Source organism: Hibiscus syriacus, unplaced genomic scaffold (genome assembly GCF_006381635.1).
Source record: "Hibiscus syriacus cultivar Baekdansim isolate YM2019G1 unplaced genomic scaffold, ASM638163v2 tig00112281_pilon, whole genome shotgun sequence".
NCBI lineage: Eukaryota > Viridiplantae > Streptophyta > Magnoliopsida > Malvales > Malvaceae > Hibiscus > Hibiscus syriacus.
This window is the reverse complement of record NW_024063292.1, coordinates 2,324,805-2,346,155: the sequence shown is the minus strand read 5'-3', so window position 1 is coordinate 2,346,155 and position 21,351 is coordinate 2,324,805. Positions and strand designations below refer to the sequence as shown.

The 21,351-nt window shown below is 34.9% G+C and overlaps 2 pseudogenes; both read right to left on the bottom strand.

Annotated features, from left to right (window-relative positions):
- Positions 1 to 12,545: 12,545 nt before the first annotated feature.
- Positions 12,546 to 16,077, bottom strand: LOC120177061 (annotated as a pseudogene).
- A 411-nt stretch (positions 16,078 to 16,488) lies between these two features.
- On the bottom strand, positions 16,489 to 19,059 carry LOC120177027 (annotated as a pseudogene).
- Positions 19,060 to 21,351: the final 2,292 nt, after the last annotated feature.

Genomic DNA, 21,351 nt, shown 5'->3' with positions numbered 1-21,351 from the left:
AGGACAAAGGGATGTAATACATAAAAGAATTAATCACGAAGATGATATGTCAAATCACAATTTCTTGTAACTTAGGTGACAATGATATATTGGTAGATGTCACTCATTGTATGCAATATTAGAATTGTTCTAATAATTACTACTAACATTAGAAGAACCTACAGGGCCATGCTCTATGATTGAAATGAGCAAAGATGTACAATTTGTTGTATGTTACTAAAATATATCTAGAGTTTATATATATATATATATATATATATATTTGATATACATATGATTTATTTATCCCGAATATATTAAGTAAACATTAAAAGAATGCAATTTTGATTACAACTCTTTTAATTGATATTTATTTCGGAATAATTAAATAAGATTTTAAATAAACATTAAAGATTTTAATTCAGATTATAAATCTTTAATTTATATTTAATTTGAATTAATTAAATAAGTTTTTTTCGAAATAACTTAAAATCCCTAATATGTTAAGGTAACTGATATATTTAAATGAGGTAAGGTCTAGCAGTCGTTTTTCTCAAAACTGATTTTGGGAAAAGAAAATTTGCTTTTAATCAGGTGAAATAAGTAGAGGCCGAGACGTGTTTTCATGGAGGTTTACGATTCGAACCGTTCGTGATCACCACTAATCGCTGCTGTGTTTGTTGTTTTTCAAGGAACCCATTATAAGTATTCGCATTCTTTTCTCCCGATTTTGGTTTTACGTACTTGGATCGCTGGTGAGACCTTAGAGTTTTTGTTTTCACTGCGTCGTGGGGTGTGCCGACAGTCTCAACATCATGTGGGTTGTTGCCACGATTGTGTGATTTTTTAGGCTGTTTATGGTTCGTGTGGCCGACAATCCCGGGATGGTGCAGTCTTGGGCTGTTCGGCTGGAAATCTTGGTCGATTTTAGCCCCAATCTACTGTGGTTGGCGGCACTCCTTTCTTGGTTGGTGACCTTCCTTGACTAAGCATAAAACCCTAAACTAATTCGAGCTGGGTCATGCCCCCTAACCGGGCCTGCTTAGTTGGGTCAGGTTGGTGTGTTTGACTTCCTTGCTGGATTTGTTTAGACTTAGTGGACCCCTAAAAAACAAAAATAATAATATTAATAGTATTAGTAACAACATAATATAATATAATAAATATATAATAAATAATAAACAATATAGAAATATAAATAATATATATTTTAAAAACTATATAACATACATTATATTTTCAAAAACCAATTGAAAAACTATAAACTATATGTTTTTAAATTGTGTTTTCAAAACTAAATATGTTTTCCAAAATCGATTTTTAAAAATTATATATTATATATGTTTTAAAAATATATATTATATGTTTCCAAAAAAATATGTTTTCAAAAACTATATTATATATACATTTTCAAAAATATTTTAAAAAACATATATTATATGTTTTCTAAAACCGATTTTAAAAACTATATATTATATACGTTTTCAAAATATGTTTTCAAAATTATATATTATATGTTTTAAAATGTGTTTTCAAAACCATATTATATATATATTTCAAAACCGATTTTAAAAAAAAAACTATATTATATGTTTTCAAAAACCGTTTTCTAAAAATTATATATTATATTTTTCTAAAAATATTTTTAAAAATTATACTATATTTATATATATACTAAATAAGCTCCGGACAAAAATGAGTGTCTATAAAAATAAAGAGAGGAGAATGGTTTTTACTTGGGTCTTTTGGGTATTGTCGAAGTCAAAATAGTAAAGATTTGTAGAGTTGAACAAATGGGGAAGAAAAATGAAGAGTCTATGAGCTCTAAATCTCAATCAGGGATTACATGCGTCATTAGGGGTTGAATTTAGGGCTAGGTATAATGGAAGAAGCTATTTGGGTAAGTCGAAAGGGGTAGTCGATGGTTCAAGTCGTTGGAAAACTGAAAAATCGAATATTAAAAAAGGGGTTTTCGAGCCTTAAGATCTTTGGGATTATTGATTTAACCCCAGAACGGATCTTTGGAAGGTGAAACGAAGGATTTGTTTTGTTTTAGGAGGGTTAACAGTCGTCCAACCACAGTGGGTGGTGGTTGGAAAGGTTTAAGCTACTAGGGTTTCTTCCGAGAAAGAAGAATATATAAAGGTTTAAAGAAACAAAGAGAGAGGTGGTTGAGTGATTTAATTTAGGTTTAGGGTAAAATTAATTTATAATTAAATATTTATATAGGATGATTAGGGTTAATTTCCTTTAGGTCCTCATACTTTTTGCGTGTTTTTGCAAAATGATCTTTTATTTCTTTAATTTCGTGAATCAATTTGAATTTACAGACCCTATTTGTGTCATTTTCCATTTATTTCTAAATATGCTAGCTTTACAGGAAAAGAGAAAATTATGCTTAAATCCCTTAACATTAGTCGTGTTTTTGTGTTATGGTCCTAGTGGTTTCATTTCTTAATTGTTTTTGAATTTAACATATTATTTTGTTTTCATTATATTTTTGTTCTTTATTTTTGTTTATCTTGAATTGGTACATGTATTTCATTTTTATTACATTTTATTCATTAAATCAATTTCATTAATAAATTCAAATATTAATCACTAATATATCAATCTTATAACTTGTAAATTATTTACTGATAGTTCTTTATTAAATTCGTTTCATTAATTCTTGTTTTAGTCCTTTAAAGTATTTTATTTTTATGCAATTACCTTAATTTATGTTTTATTTTGTAAATATTTAATTTAGTCACTAATGAATATTTAGATTTTAGATTTAGTCCTTAAACTTAGGTCTTTTGAGGATTTGGTCCTTGAATTTTTTATTTAGGTGAATATTCGATTTGGCGCTCGCCTTAATATTCCATGGGTCCATTTCGATTATTAAATTAAATAATTGATTAAAATCATTATGATTAATATTAGAACCTTTATTTTAGGCTTAATTTCACTTTAGTCCCTTAATTTAGGGAATATTTGATTTGGCCCTCGCCTTAATACGTGAGAGTCCATTTCAACTATTTGATTTAATAACTGGTTAAAATTAATTAGAGTCTCCATTTTAGGATTAACTTCACATTTATTCTCTTAATTTAGGTGGGTATTTGATTTGGTCATAACTTTGACACCCAAGGGTATATTTCGATTATCTAATGCAATAATTGATTAAAATCAATTAGGACTAATATTAGAGCCTATATTTTTAATGTTTAGTCCTCTAGATCTTCCAAATTCAATAATTTGACACTTTAAGTTAGAGGAAAGCCTTAATTAACCCATTTAGTATAATTAGGTTCAATGATGAATTGTTTGATTGCATTTCAATTCTGAAAATAAGACAATGTTAATTTATTAAGAAGTTAACAGTGTATCTTCTACAAAAATGCTCGGGGGTGACCATTGTTGATTACCGAAGTAAATCAACATCCTTTTCGTAACCCAACATCATGATTTCTTTAATCCTCAAGGCAATGTTTGTTTATGAATATCAATAACAAAGCATCCGCTAGTGCTCGGGGGTGATCGTTATTGGTCTTGGTAAATTAACAACCTTTTTCCAAATTTGCATAAATAATAGATTTTAAATTAAATAAAGTTATGAGCTCAAAGTTTTCAATCTTAAAATATAGGTTAATCGACTAGGTACAAATTTTTGTGCCTTGTGGGGTGCTAATCCTTTCTCACGTGTAGCTGACTCCCGAACTTGATTTATGATTTTGCATACTAAAACTTGGTATTTTTTTTATAAAATAAAATGTTTTATTAAAATTACCCAATTTTATGTGTTCCAATCACACCTTAAAAATTATTGGTGGCGACTCCAATCTTTTCATTAAAAATGTTTTTAAAAAACCCCATCATCGTAACTAGTCGGCTTTTCCCTCGAAGGATTGGTTGTGACAACTTGTCAACTCTGTTTTGGACTTTTGTTTTTTAAACAAATATATAATCGAGCCACGAGTCGATTACCCTAAATTTTTAAATTCAAACTTTTGAGTTTAAATTTATTTAATTTATGATTCATTATGCTCTTTTAAAATTTAAAAAAATGATATTCTCTCTTGTTAATGATTTATATTGATTGGATATATTTAGAATTGTTGTATATCATAACTCTATGGCCAAGTTTTATCATGTTTCACATAAGTAGGGGAAAACACCACACCATTGAGGAATATTGGTTTTTCTCGTATAGGTCTGCCAAAGTACCTCTGGAAAGTATTTTTTATGTCTGTCAGAATACAGTCTTCTGTGACATATAATTAATGATGTGGTCCCCTAGACTGAATTTGATTCTCAAAGTTTGTAATGAGTTAGAATCGAAGTCCTTATTAACTATAGCATGTTGTAAGGATAGTTTGGGAACCTCTTTAGAATTAAACTTCATATAGAAAATTTAATAAGCTTACCCCTTTCGATTAGGAGATAGTCTCATTGCTGGTGACAGTTCCAACTTGCTTAAGAAAGTATCGTTAACTGTTAGGAAAAATACTAGTAAGAGTTTCTACAAATCTAGGAAGGATGGGATGAAAGTGAAAAAGGATTGTTCATGGTAGCGTATGGAGATATAATTGAGTTGACTCTGACTATTTAAGAATACACCGTCCTGTTGAACTTATGAAGACGTATCAGTCGAAGGGCTTCATGAAAAAAATTGTGTTACTCACAGGAAAACCTAAGGAATGAATAGTCAAGAATACTCAAGGTGATGGGATTTCTTGGGTAAATCTAAAAGGCGTGATCCGTGAACAAGCACCATTGAAGAGAAAAAGGGACTTATTTACTTTAGCAGTATATGAGATGATTTTCTTCCCTAAAGACTTGGGCCATATTGATATAGCAGTGATAGATCTCTTTGAGGTTTCAGAGAAAAAATAAATCATGCTTCAGCTATTTTGACATAGACGTTTATGTTCCTAAATGAGTGCAAACGATCTAGTGGAGGTCGATTCACTAGATGTGTGTCACTACTGGTAGTTTGATGGTTTAGGATTTCTTGGATAGTAGGGAAAAGATGGGCTCGAAGATATCAAGGAAGATTTCTCTCATATAGGAGATTTTCTCAAGCATTGTAAGATTCCCGACCATCAGAAGAAGAAATATTGGATTGGCACTTTGAGAAGTCTAAAGGATACCAAAGTGATTTGGAGATCGTATTGGTTACCTAAGGATGACGTATATATAAATGTTGAAATGAGGACTATGTTATATTGCATGGGCTATGGGGTGAGATTGGTTACACGCATCTGTTGGCTCTAAGGTAGTTCATCACTCGTTGTTCATTCCAGTCACCCGTTGATTGGACAAATCTGACTTTGCTTTCTCAAAAACGAATTATAGGGAGGAGATCTCTAAGATATACAACGCTTGAAAGGTTCCTCACTGCCTCAATTTTAAGCTGATCAAACCAGCATTTTCGCTAGAGTATGACGCATGTAGAAGTAGCCGAGTAAACGAAAATGTTTCTAAACCAAGTTTGGAAGATCATCTGCATATGGTTGAACGATTGAAAAGGGTTTGAATTGAGGTTGAGTTAGTAAGAGTGGAGATAAGACATATGAATGTCGATAGAGAAACAAGAGGCGGGTAATAAATTCATAGATGAAAGATTTATGATGGATTTAGAGGGGGAGAAATAAGAGGGGGGTCATAAATCATATAACAAAAGAAAAACAAAAGATTCTAGACAACTTCAAAGCCGTAGATATGAATTATAGAGATTTACATAAGAATGTGAGGCCCGAGATCTCTACCACACCGCCAAAATATGAAGATAAAGTTATTTAGGGTTGAAAAGCATGCTAGAAAAGGTTTAGAAGAGAAAAAGAGTCATTTTGCAAATCAATGAGCTGATTAAGAAATGTGATGAGATTAGTCATGAAATGGGTCAAAGGCGAGCACAAATAGAGCATCTTGAAGTAAAAAATTTCAATTTAGAAGGAGCCCTTTAAGATCAATATAATAACAATGGTTTAAGTATCCGAAAAGAATATAAAGCTTTGAGGTAAAAGGGTAACATTGTTAGAGCGAGTAGAATTGGTTCATGCATCACCTAAAAAATGGTTCAAGGTGAAAATGAGGCCTTGAAGATCAAGATCATCGAGCTAGATAATGCTATACGGGGATGCAATGAGTGTAATACCCCAAACGTCGGGTTGGTGACCATAATGAAAGGATTTAAAATTTGGAGGATTAAATTGAATAAATGGTAAAATACAATAAATGAATTGGGAAAATTGTGTTTAAGACTAATTAGTAAGAATGGAATAATGGAATGACAATTTAGTCTTTTTTAAGGAATGAATTTAATATTCATTTTCTGGGGATATTTAATAAGGTTGGAAAGGGGAAAATGGTAAAAAGGCAAACTTGGTTCTCTTCTCCTTCTTCCTGTTGTCCCCGTTCTCCCCATAGCCAAAGGTAAGATTTCTTCAAGTTGGGTTTTCCTTTAATTTATGGGCGGGTTTTGAAACTTTAAGTGATATAAAGGCTTAAGGAAAGTTCAATGATGATTAAAACTAAGTGATTAGTGAATTATTTGAGATTTAAGAAAATAGGTTTTTGAGTAATATGATGAAATCTGAGTTTTTATTGAAGTTTACAAGTAAATTTGATTTTTCAAATAAGTAAATGAGAGATTAGAAGCCTTGGTTGTGATTAAAAACATGTATGAAAAAAGAAGCGTGATTCTTGGGTTGGAGTGTTCTTTGAAGATTTTAGATTCTATAGGAAGATTAATGAAGGAAAGTTAGTTGGGTTTAGTAAGGATGAGTTTAATGGTATTGTTGGAGGTAAAAGTAAGAGAATGAAACAAAATTTGGATAAAAATTGAAATAAAAAATGGAAAATCTAGGTAAGGGTATCGGTACTCGAAGAACAGTACCGATACTATAGGTTTAAATTTGAGGAAATATGATGAACAATATCGATATTGATGCAATTAGTATTGATACTGCTATAGGTATCGATACTAAGAAGAAGGTATCGATACTATGGATTACAGAATGCAAAAATGGTATCGATATTTCAGGGAGTATCTGTACCATAGTATAGAAGTATCAATACCATAGTAGGGGTACCGATACTATTGAGCCTGGAATTTTAAGATAGGATGAATTTTAATAGAAATCGAAAATAATAGTACTATTGAATATTATTAAAAGTATAAATGTTAGAAAATATACTAACATTTGTATGGTATGTGTAATTAATGGATGCTTGTATAGATCGTAACCAAGCTACAGAGTCAAGCAAGAAAAAGGACAAGGATAAAGTTACCGAATAGTCGGACATCATTATAGCATACTAGTGAGGCATATCAGGTGAGTGCATTTATTGTACTTCTATGAAATGAGGGAGACTTGCAATGAGTCGACGTCAAATGTTTTGATAAAGAATGTTTTACAGTACTTTGTTATGTTTTCATAATGTTTATGGAAATGATATTATGAATAAATTTTAGAGTATGAATTGCTCTAAAAGGAATAGATGAACGTTGAAGTTGTTCAATGGTTATCGATATTGCATAAATAAATGTTTAAATCTGTGAAACTGACTTAAAAACCCATTGTATGTGCATTGAGAGTCATAGGTGCATTGAGAGTCATAGGCGCATTTCGACATACTTCGTGTACGATGGTATCGATCGATTTTGTTTAATGCATAACAATGCATTTTCGTATCAGTAATATGTGTACTTTTGGCACTATATGTGCAATCATGGTATTCATAATAAGTTTATGCATTACCATTTCGATATACAATTACATATATAAGTTATAAATCGATTTTGTTTAATGCATAACGGTGCATTTTTGGCACTAAATGTGCAACCTATGATATTCATAATGTGTTTATGAATAACCATTTCGGCATTATGTGTGTAATCCATGGAATTCATAATAAGTTTGTGAATTTCCATTTTGACACTTCAGTGCAATGCATGTACCTTGTATTCTCATTTGACATACATTGGGAAAAATAAAGGATAATTGGAAAAATAAAGATAGATAGGTATGTTGGGCGTACTAAAGATAGTTATCATGCTAATTGAATGAAGATTGGTTCGCCAAGCCAATTTGATGTATTGATATGAATTATATGATGTTCATTCGTATTTTGATAATTTATGATATGCTTATATTTAAGTATAATTTATTTTGTATTATTATGCCTTACTAAGTAAATACTTAGCATGTGTTGATTTCACATGTAGAAATAGCAAAGACTAGCAGAGTAAGGAGTGCAATGAGCATTATCAATCAAAGGTTGCCTCATCAATAATTGTAGGACATTTATGTCTATTTTGATAATTAGCTGACATGTATTTGGACTTAAGAAAATGCTTTGGAATGTATTAAACTTATAATTTTTTAATATGTTACAACGAACATTTTATTATTATGATATTAAAAAAAAGGTTTTGTTTTTTTTAAACAAAAATTTTATGAGTTTACAAATAAGGAAATGTTTTTAAAAGTTATGTAACATCTGTGACTTGTGTACGGAAACATATCCAAGAAATGAGTGTTACATTTATTGGTATCAGAGCTATATGTTTAGTCGATTCTCTGTCGAAACTGGGTTTATTTGACTTTAAAAAGGGTTTACATACCACTAAGATTGTCAAGGTTACTGATAGGGTGTCATTAAAATATGATTGATGTCACTCCTTACTAACTTGAGTGTTATTATTATGTATATCCTAATAGATGTCGGAATCTTTGAACTTGTGAAGAGCAGCTGAACAAGAAATTAGAGAAGAATTGAGTAGCGAAAGCTATGAGGCTAATAGTGAGCATCTGATCCCATCCGAGAACGCTAGCACATCGACATAGCAAGGTTTGCCCGTACCAGAGTTTAGAGCTTTTATGCAAGCTCTCGATGCCATTTTGACTCGGTTCCAACTCCTTCACCTCCCACTTCTCCTCCAGCGCCACACATGTTGATCCCAAAAGAGCTGAAAAGTTTGGGAGCTCCTGAGTTTCGGGGAGAAGAGGATGAAGGTCCTATGGAGGCTAATTTATGGCTAAATGAAAAGTTGGGTGGAGTTGTATCTTTACTTCGAGGATCAGCTTGAGTGTAGTGGTAAAATACTACAATGTATGCACTACTAGAGCAAGTGACATGGCAGTTCTTTCAGGAGGAATTTAAGAACAAGTATATTGGTGAGCAGTTTAGGCAGGCGATGTTGCTGAAGTTCCTTAATTTGAAACAAGGTGATTGAGCAGTGCATGAGTACGAGGCTAAGTACAACAAGCTGAGTCGTTTTACTATTGAGTTAGTTCCCAATGACAAAACTCTATGTGATTGGTTCATTGAGGGTTTGAGGCCAAAGTTGAAAGAGATGATGTTGGCTTTAAACTTGCCTAGCCTGAGAAGTTATAAACCGAGCTAAGGCTATTGAAAGAGCTCAAGAGGAGACTCTAGCATCGAAACAGAGTATGCAGACGGGAAAAAGAGTTAGAACATCTTCAACTTTCATCATTCTAAGAGAAGTAAGGGCTTGAGTTCCCGAAATATTGATTGAGATGGTTCAACTGTACCTTCACAGAAAATTAAACAATCATAGTCTTTTATTGTTAGCTTGGGTAGAGCATTTGGAGAGAGAACTAATCCATGTCAGACATATGGAAAATTTCATCGTGAAGTGTGTAGATTTCTCAGTGGAGCTTGTTTCTAGTGTGGTGAAACTGTTCACCATGCCCGAAATGTCCTAAGAAATCCGATGATAATTCAGTGCAATCTGAGAGATCGGTGGTAACTTCAAATAAAAGTAGATGAAGGGGTAGATCCAAAGGACAATCTGAGTAATTTATGCGACAAGAGACTCAGGGAGTAGCAGAATTTACAATATTAACACCAATGAGGATCGTGATGACCCTGAGATCCTAACAGGTACATACCATTTTTTTTTCATGAACTTGTATTTGTTTTGGTTGACCCTGGGTCTACATACTCTTATATTAGTACAAAGTTGGTTAGAGCTAGAAGAATTCCTTTAGAACTAATTTTTAGTGAGATGATAGTGGTAAACTCTATGAGTCATAGTGCAAGAGTAACGCGGGTATGTAGAAAATGTCCGATAAAGATTCAAGGGGTTGTGTTCCTGAAAAACTTGATGGAGTTGCCCTTCGATGAGTTTGAAATCATTTTGGGCATGACTTGGTTATCTCCACATCATTGATGGGTTGATTGTCATAATAAGCGATTATTTTTTAAGGATGCCAAAAGCTCAAAACTCGTAGTGATCGACGAAAAAATGAAATCACCATCCAATATGATATCAGCAATAACTGTAAGGAAAATAATGTCGGAAGGATGTATAGTTTTTCTAGCCAACATGGTAGACACTCGAATTTCAGAAGTGATACTAGTTGATATTCCAACAGTTAGGGAGTTTCTGGATGTTTTTCTGAAAGAGTTACAGGGATTACCTCTAGATCGTGAGTTGGAATTCCAGATTGAGGTTTACCCGGGTACTGAACCTATTTCTATATCTCCATATCGAATAGCTCCATATCGAATAGCTCTAATGGAGTTAAGAGAAATAAAAGCCCAATTACAAGAGCAACTCGATAAGGGATTTATCAAACCCAGTGTTTCTCCTTGGGGAGCACATGTGCTTTTTGTGAAAAAGAAAGACGAGTTTTTACGATTATGCATTGACTACCGTCAGTTAAATAAAGTAACGATAAAGAATAAGTATCCTATTCCGAGGATTGATGATCTATTCGATCAATTGAAAGGCACATAAGTGTTCCCTAAGATAGACCTGAGGTCAGGATACCACCAATTAAAGATTAAAGAGGATGATATTTCAAAAATAGCTTTTCAGACTCGGTATGGACATTACAAATTTGTGGTAATGCCATTCAGTTTGAGTAATGCTCCTGCAACATTTATGGACTTGATGAACCGAGTATTCCAACCTTACTTGGATCAATTAGTGGTGGTATTTATCAATGATATTTTGGTGTAATCCAAGTCAAGAGAGGAGCATGATGTTCATTTTCGTGTTGTTCTTCAAACACTTCGAGAGAAGCTGTATGCCAAATTATCCAAGTGTGAATTTTGGCTAGCTGAGATTGCTTTCCTTAATTATATAGTGTCCACAGAAGGTATAAGAGTAGATCCCAAAAAGATTCAAGCTATAGTGGATTGGCAACCCCCAAAGAATGTTCCTAAAGTTCGAAGTTTCTTGGGGCTTGCTGATTATTATAGACGGTTTGTGAAGAACTTCTCAATGTTAGCTTCGCCGCTGACTAAGTTGTTACGGAAAGATGTGCATTTTGTTTGGTTGGAGAAATGTTAAGAAAGTTTTGAAATGCTAATAAGAATTGTAATAGAGACACCAATGTTTGTACAACCTAAGTCGGGTAAAAACTATGTAGTCTTTAGTGATGCATCTCATAATGGGTTGGGATGTGTGCTTATGCAAGATGGAAAAGTTATGGTTTATGCCTCAAGACAGTTGAAGAATCACAAGAGAAATTACCCGACATATGACTTGGAATTGGCAGCGGTCGTGTTTGTTTTGAAAATTTGGCGTCATTATTTATATGGTGAGCATTGCCATAATTTTATAGATCACAAGAGTCTAACGTATTTGCTGACTCAAAAAGAACTAAACTTTAGGCAGAGAAGATGGATCGAGCTTTTAAAAGATTATGATGTGATCATCGATTATCATCCCGGGAAGACTAATGTAATAGTGGATGCACTTAGCCGAAAGAATTTTGCAGCTTTACAGGCTTTGGATGTTCATATGTCTTTAAAGGAAGATGGTGCCTTAATTGCTGAGCTTAAGTTAAAGCCGATGCTCTTGGATCGGATAAAAGAGCTACAAGGACAATATGTAAAATGCTTGGCAATAATTGCGCAAGTAGAAAAATGTGAGGCTAAACGCTTCGAAATAAGGACTGATGGATGTTTATATTATCGTGGAAAACTTTGCATTCCCGATAATGATGAACTGAAGAAAGATATTCTCTCCGAGGCACATTATAGTCCTTTGACGATGCACCCAGGCAGGAATAAGATGTATCAAGATATAAAAAGTCGTTATTGGTGGCCTGATATGAAAATAGATGTATCGGAGTTTGTTACAAAAAGCCTGACATGTCAACAAGTGAAATTTGAACATCAAGTACCTTCCGGATTGCTACAACCGATATTCATTCCCAAGTGGAAGTGGGAACGAGTTACAATGGATTTTGTTTCGGGGCTACATTTGTCACCCGGTAAAAAGGACTCAATATTGGTAATTGTAGACAGATTGACCAAGACAACTCACTTTATTCCAGTTCGGGTAGATTACTCGATCGATAAATATGCAGAATTGTATATAAAATAGATAGTTCGGCTACATGGAGTGCCTATATCGATAGTGTATGAATAAGACCCAAGGTTTACTTCAAGATTCTAGAATTCTTAGCACACGGCTTTGGGTACTCGATTGAATTTCAGCACAACCTTTCATCCATAGGCAGATAGGCAGTCAGAACGAACTATTTAGGTATTGGAGGATATGCTAAGGGCATGTGTGATTGAGTTCAAAGAACTTGAATCAAAACCCTAGCAATAGAAAGTTACATGATTTGACAAATTTCAGTTCGCAAGATACCATGAGCCACTGTCAAATAATATGATGATAGTTTAAAGAGGAAACTTACAGGGGATATCACGATCCATAGAACATACGTTGGTGGCTTGTCACCCTTGCGGATTACCAGCTCTTCTTTCCTTCAGTTCGGCCTAAAGTTTCAGTAAATCAGTTTAACAATCAAATAAGAAAACACGTGTAAGCTTTGCTCTAACGGATTTTAGAAAGTATCACATGCTATTTTCAGAAAACACCGTGGTGAGAGTAAAAATTATTTTGAAAGCAAATTTTAGCTAGCTTGATTCATGTAGTCATACTTAAGAGGTGGTATCCAACAGGTTTGGGGTTCAAATCCAAAAATTTCTAACCCTTCCCCTATCCCCAGGCTGTTGCCTCCTTAGTACTGAAAAAAAATAAAAAATGAAAAAACATTAATTATTTTCTTACCAGTTTGAGTTTCAAATCTAAGATTGCCTGTTGTCGTTGATATGCAAAAAACTTCAAGGACTGATAACCAAGAAAACAGAAAAGAAATCATGGTTAAGCCTGGAAATACAAAACAGAAATAAAATTTTCTATAATCAGTAAAGTTGAGATTTGTGAGAAAAAAATCAAAGAGCTTACTCCGATTCTCTGCAATTCAAAAGACATTTGTAATGCTTCTCTCTTAGTTAAAAGATTGTCAGTCATTAGCTTTGAAGGGCGTCGATAATTTTTCCCTCGGTAGATGATTATGGCGTGACCTTCTTTTAGCTTCTCCACTGAAACCAGAATTCCCCCACTCTCTGCTATAAGCAATTTTGCAGTATAGATAACTCGTACGAACGCTCTCTGCATTGTAATAACCTTGACAACTTCTCTGTGCTTCCAATGTTGATGTACTCCTTCAATGACACCATCAAAGATCCCACGCCTACCTGAACCAAATTTAAACAAAAACAAAACAAGGATGTTTAGATCTGGGCAAGGATGCTGAAGGAAAATCAACATAAATCTGGCTAATATTTTCAAACCAATACATCTGAAAGAAAAAAGAAGAATCAATTGGCAACTAGGACAGCCATCTTTCACTCACCAAGCACTAAGCAACTAGTTAGCTTCAGTCCCATCTTCCGCAAGCATTCTCTCTCCTCTACAGTAATGGTTTCAAGATCTACGTCCTGCTCAACAGGTTGCCATAAAGAATTAAACTTTGCTAGTTTTTTAACTGACTACAAGAAAAGAATTAAGATTATGTCAACAAACTTCAGTCCAAATGACATGATATGATGATAAGCCAGAAAGAATTACATTTGAAAGATGAAAACTAAATAGGAGCTTCAAAGCTCAAGGAGGAAAAAGCCACAAACAGACACGAAATTAGAGAGGGAACTTACAATTGACAGCTTGCGTTCTTGGTTTCGCATTTCCCTTTCTTTGTGTTCCTTTTGAGCTTCAATTTGAATATCAAGTTCATTATTTTCTTTTTCCAGTTCTCTATATTTGGCCACGAAATCCAGAAATTCTGATAAAGTTCCTACAGTGCTAGTCTTTGCCAAAGGTTCGTTAGCTACCTGAAAGGTTTCGGCTACTTTGATTCGAACACCTTCTTCAATAAGGTGGCATCTTCTGAGTGCCATTTCTCTCTCCGTTACCAAATTAGCAACGCCTTGAGGAAGGAAGTCCTTCCCCCTGTATAATATTATAAGGAACTTATTCCGAAGTAACAAAACTCCTCCAGTGAGATTCTGCAGAGTTGAACTTTTAGTCATAGTAAATTTTAGGTATTTAGTTGTTCATAATCATAAATGAACATGCATGTCATGAAGGAAAGCATATACTTGATTCCAGGTTTGGTAGGCTACCCAGTGATCCTTTAGAAGCCTTAGTTAAAATTGAATTCCTAAATTTACCTACACAAGGTTTTTTGTAATTAAGTCATTATAGCAATGTCATCAAGGCCTCTTATTTCAAGAACTCGTAAATGAAACTGAACAGAAGCTTTTCTGCTTAGATCAAGTGTTTGATGTTGGGCTAACAAAGTGGTCCATTTGTACTGTCCATTCCCTTAATTCAGACACTTATGCAAGCATGAATGCATGATACATGCGAAGCTTGTTGAAAAAGAAAGAAAAAAAAAATCTGCTCGTGATTATAAACAGAGCAAGCTTCAGTGCATCACGATCATAAAAATAGATCAAAAGAATTACAAGCTTACCTTGAGCTCATTAGCCATTTGCTCACTGTCAGTATTCTGAATCCCCCACTTTATTGCAATCTTTGCTATGAGACATTTTTCCCATAATTTCAAGATAGCATTAGCCAAACCTTGAAGGTTCCTATTCCTCCCTGTGGCAAGAAGAAGAAACCATAATGAAAAATTCTGAAAATTGCATACACTGGTGAAACACAGGCACGGAGCACAGCCCAGTGCACCTTTTGTTATACAAGATTTAAACCATCAAAGTCCTTGAGTTAATACTCAAGTCTAATGCAGATTTCACCTCAAAATAATTTCTACTAACAAGAACATATTTCTCCAGACTATTTCCCCGTGGTAATTACTTAAAATGGGTAAGGAAACTATATGTATATATGTTATATATATGTCTAGAACACAGCAGGAATGCCCAGACAAATGCATGTGTGAGTTCAGCCAATAAGTTTGCAAGAGATAAGGTTGTACCAAGAGCAAAATGGAAAGGTCAAGGGTGAGAAAGCTTCCTCAAATATGTCAACTCTTCATCTGTCAATTTGGGTCTAGTGTTTGGAGGATAAAGCCTTGCTGGAGGCCTAAATCCGGGAAACACTTCTGGAAGCAAGTCAGCGTCAACCGGTAATGGCTTTCGCATCCACCAGTCAATAAAGCGAGGTCCTAAACCATCCAATAATCTATCAGTTTCCCTCTCATACAACGATCCAATCACTGGTTGGCTATTCTCATCTCCTTTCATAAATATGCCAATTGGCTTAGACTCTTTTTCTCTGTCTTCTCCATACAAATTTCTCCCCCAAGTACTTATCTCTGATTCTCCCCCAATCTCAAATTCTTCGGATTCCCCAATCTGGGATTCCTCCAAAACTTCAATTCCTCGTAGCTTTTCCACGTTTCTAATGATCTTTTTAATCACTTTCTTCCCTCTCATCCCACTTTCCTTACCGAATAAAGCTTTCTCAGGTGCCTCGGAATTGCGGTTTGAGGTCCTTCTAGTGGTGGGTTTTGAATCATTTAACACTTCATCGGGTTGAAGAAGGAGAGGACCCTTCATCCAAGGAGCTGTAGGCCTCTTAATAAGGCCATCATTATTGTGGTTTTTGGAGACTGAGAATTTGGACATTTTGTTGAAAGAGTGATTTCCTTTCTGGGTTTTGGAAGGGTTTTGGTTTGAGCTGAAGGAAGAAGGGGAAGGAATGGGAGAATTTAAGACGGTGGCCAACATGAGTGGTGGATAGTGATTGAAGAACAAGTTAGCAGCACTGGGCAGCTCGCTGCTTTGGTTCGGTTTTTCTAGCATCAGATTATTTTAAGAAAAAAAACCAATTTTCAAAAGTATTTCTTAATTTTTCTTTTTTCTAAAATACTTTTTATTTTTTTAAATATACACACACTTGTATCTATAGGTCCAATTGGGTGACAGTTCAGGTTTTCTGAAAATATCTTGTTAAGATCTTGATAAGGCATACAATATTTAGATGCCGGTGTATTTAGGATACACTGTCATTAACAATCATATGATACATGTTATCGTGTTAATGTAATTTTTCGTTCAAGTAACTTTAATAGTTAAAAGGATTGTTGTTATTCTTGAATGTTACGAAAGTGTGTTTGAATTTTAAAATTTATATTGATACAGAGAGTGCGAGAGCAGATATAAGTTGATCACAAATTCACAATTCACAAGTGTCTGACATTGATACTACGAAATGTCGAGACAAGCAGACACAGTTACATCACCTTCTTGCCTTCATCATTAACAGGGTCACGTAGGGTTCCAAACATCCAATCCATCCATATGGTGTAATGGCCATAATTATGGCGATACGTAGTGTGGTGAATGGTGTGGTAGCCAGCACCCAGGATAGGCCAAAGGTTTCCGTGGATGCAATCGTGAATGTTTGTCGTCCAGATGCCGTCGAGGAATATGAGTCCGATGTGAGTTCTAAAATGAGTCGGGATGATTAACAGTGCTATGACATGAGGGACTGCCTGCAGTATTCCATCCAGAGGGTGAAAAGCCAAACCTGAAAATAAGACATTGAGCAATGTTTCATTTAGTAGGGTAAAATATCCATATAAAAATTTTCAGCCAATGCTATTCAAACTCGAGTGTGACGGGCATATGTCTAATACAGGCATGGTCAAATTTCAAAGTTTTTTCATGTATTTAGAAGATCTTTGGCGATGATATTCCTATACCCGTGTTTCAGACAGATAATTTAAGAAAAATGAGGAGTTCAAACAGCGTAGTTTTCAACAGATTTTGGTATATCGAGATCATATATTTGCTTAGCCAAAGTGCCTTCTATTTGTCAACACAGAGAAATCTTCTATTTGGAACAAATTTTAAGTTTGCCACACTAAATAGCTTCAATGAAAGAAACTAGGTAGCCATCAATGCAACTAACAAGAAAGGGAAGTACCAAGAAAGATGCTGCAATTAGGGATGGGAATGAAGTGGAGAAGGAACGGGGATCTCCTAATCCTATGTTACTAGTCCCAAGTATGAATGTCGTATACAGTATGTGTATTTGTCTTAGACAAGTATATTTATTTATTTTTCTAATTTTTCCATGTATTTGAAGGATCCTTAGAGGGATAAGAGCCGAACATGAGTGTACGATTTTGGTACATAAAGAAAAATGAAGAGATGGAGCAAAATAGGCATTATCTACCCTCACCTACATGGAAGTATATCATGACATAAAAAACCACTATATACTAATTTATTCATGAACATAACTTAAATATATTATACAAACTATACATATGGGAAATATTCTCTAAAATTATATACACGACAGATATAAAGGAAAATATGAAATATTTATCACTCCTACTTAAAATAGAATCACTTGTAATTAGCAGATCTGTACTGTTACTGCCAATTCAGATTGTATTCGGTGAACAATGCATTTTTGGTCCATATTCTGAATCAACATATAATATTTTCCAAACTCCATAGATAGATAGTTTGAGATGTGGATTAAAAGCAATGGAGCACTTAATTTGCATAGAATTTTCTTAATTTTTTTATGATGGATTCAAAAGGGTGAAAGGCCAACGGCCTAGGTACATCAGAAAGAAAAAGCTAAGAGAACAGGATCAGGAAAAAGCTCTATGAGATGGCATCCATGAAGAACTACTCCACATATATCCTATGCAACCAAGTAAAATCTGCATCAAGACTAGTTCACACATTCTCCGGAAAGCTATTCATTAGCACACAGCTTAATGTAATAGCATCACTAAACGCAGGCAATACAGCTAAAAACAAAGAATGCTTAAAACCTTTGATAGGCAAAGCTCATAGTGAAGGAAATTGACAGATCCAATCTGATTCCCTTCCTAACAGATGAAATGCTTGAATGATTAATATCTCAAAGATGTAGGCAGTCCAAAGTACTGCAAGATTAGTTATTAGTCCGGACTAGTGGTTAGATATCCTTTGAGAACTTCTCACTTGTCCTAGAAACTCAAGATATGAACCATCTCATGCGCAAGTTGGGAACCTACTTCAGCTGCTCAAGCTGGGAGCTAGGTGCCAGCATTAGTTTCAACCAGAGAAATCCAGAGCCAAGCAAATTAAGAATCTCATACGCAAGACGAGAAAGATAACGGTTAAGCTTACATCAAATTAAAGGCCATTTTTGCAAATAACACCCAGAATCCACTAGGGCCACTTCATAACGGAGGATGAGATCCCCAAAAATACCAACTGCCTAAAGCTGGCAGATTCTCTGGATCCTCTTAAACTCAAGCTTTCTAGCATGGTCATATCCATTTACCGAAAGGTATTAATTTGCCATATAAAACAACCATAAAATCCCGCATGTTGTCAAAGTAGGATAACAAGAAATAAAAACAGAAACTATTTCAATATGGTCCAAAACTTTGGGCAGTGGAAGAAATTATAAATCATTGAAATTAGAGTGAATAGATAAGAACTTACCAGCAAATGGAGAAAGTGTATTCTGTTTGTTGTAGATGTGATGAGTTGCATGAAGATACTTGTATAGAGGTTTTATGTCATGTAACTCCCTATGCATTCAGTAAATGCCAAACTCGACAAAGAAAAGATATATAAATAAATATGCCGCATACATAAACCAACCGGCATCACTTATTCTAGCATAACATTTTGTCCAGCCATTTTCAACCATGTATTCGGAAAGAGTTGGAAGAGCACAGTACCAAGGCATGGCCTTCATAGCAACATAAATTTGCAAGAGCATGGCTTTATTTGAAGGTATAGCATCTGCATTGTTAGCACTCAAAACATTAGCAAAGGATCCAGGAATTTCATATTTGTAAAACCAAAACAGAGAAAAAATACAGTTGACATTTATGAGTAAGTTTTGCATTGTTCAGTACCTAATGGCTTTTAAAATTGTGTTAAATATTGCAAATAAGAAGAGAACTTATCATTTTGTTAAACAAAAATGAAGCACTGGAGACTGTTTTGCAGGTATCTTGCATATACTGGTTAAAGGTTAGCATTCATCAAATCTCATAACCATAATTTTCCGGGAGAGATTTGAATTAAGAAAATCACATGCAACTAGCGACATTATCAGCAAAGTTCTTTTAGATTATCGCAAGTTAATTTATTACATTCTTCACTTTCCGTAAAATACATATGACCGGGTCTTGTGTTCGACACATATTCAGACACTAACAAGGGCATCTGTTCCTCAAAATACATGGAAAATCTTAGAAAACAAATTATACATACTTGTGTAGGATCATGAGCATATTTGACACTAACCTGAGTTCGATCGACATAGATCAAAAGTATTAACACAATGATCATAATGCATTCTGCACATATATTGTAACAACCCGAATATTTACAAAATAATATTTAATTGAAATTGGAGGTTAATTGTGAAAATTGGTAAATTGTTGGTAACTAAATCAAAATTTATGAGAGTTTATAGGCCATTTTAGAAGTAAAGGAAATCCAGGGACCAAGCCTTGAATTTATCCTAAAACTGTCGGCAGCTTTGGGTGATTATAAGCGTGCATTTGGTTCTGATTTTCAGAACCAAAATGCTCCCAATTTTCCTTTCCCATACGCCGTTCCAACTCCGATTCCGACGCCGTCCAAATTCCGATCGTCGTTTTAAAACCACCGTTGTGTTCATCATCGAGCGTGGAACAAATCCTTCAATTTAATTGAAGCGAAACGCTGCCAAACGTCGAGAATTTACAGTCAAAGTCTCGACGTTTTTGTTAGCTCTATCGCCGGGAAAATCTTAAATTCACCGCCGATCGTTGCTCCGTTTACGACACCTCCTGCACCATCGTGTTCCTTGTGTCGTTTCGAGTCCGCCGGTGTCAACCTTGTTCACCGTCGACGGCGACGCGTGAGGAGGTAGAGTAGTCAAAGATTCGGCCGAGTTGAAATCGAGCTCTCCGCCGTTCAAAAAATTTGAACCGATCTTTGTAAGTATCTCGAAATCGCTTAAAATAATTTTTAGAAATTTTTCCGGAATTTTTAGACCCCCGGAGGAGGCCTCACGCGCCACACGCGCCGCCGCAGGGAGAGTGGAGGGCTGGAAACCGGTTTGACCGGTTTTCAACCGGTTTCGACCGGTTCTGACCGGTTTCGATCGGTTCTGACCGGTTTGACCGGTCTGACCCGACTCGACCGTTGACTGTTGACCGTTGACCGTGACCGTTGACCGTTGACTTCCTTTGACCAAAACTTAAAATGGCTTTGACCGACCCTTAAACGACCGTAAATCTTTTCTGAGTATACCTATTCTGATAGTTTTCGACATCCCGAATCCGTTTCCGAAGTCTGTTTTGTCAAATTTGAACCCGAAGGCCTCCAAATTGACGGTCAAAGTGAATCTATCAATTCTGCAATTGATGAATCTGGACCACATCTCTTCATGGTTATTGAAGCCTCAGCCTCTGAGTACCCCATTTTCGTCAAGTATAACAATTTATTCTCCTCATCAAAATCAGAATTCAGGATTTCCTCGGTATCAGAAGAACTATCAATATCTTTGAAATCATCTTGAAAGATCACTTCATAATCAGATGAGTAGTTATCAGAATCAACATGTTGCATGGGTACAGATTTTTCAAAAGCATGTACCACTGCATATGTAGTCTTGCTATTGCATCAGATTACTGTTCACATAAATTGGTTTCTCTCCCACAGAAAAGTATATTCCATAAATAGCCTTCACTGAAAACAAGGTTCACTATGTCAGCCTGGAATGAATTACCAAGCAATTTATACTACTTTGTCTGACTAGATCCCTCCAGATCCAAAAAAAATGGGTACCTCATTCAGAAGAGGCACATATCTCAGACGTTTCTATCATAATGATTGATTGCTTCTTAAGTCTGTGACAACGTAAAGAGAATTCCTCCAGTTACTTGACAACATTGTTGTTTAGTGACACCATAATGAGAGCATTCAAGATAAACAGATTTGGGGCACGAATAAATCCACATGTACCCATAACAGTGCATTGTCAAAATTGGACCTCATAGGGATCATGAGATTCAAGTCAAACAGACATTGAAAGTAAACCAGAATTAGAATGTTGTG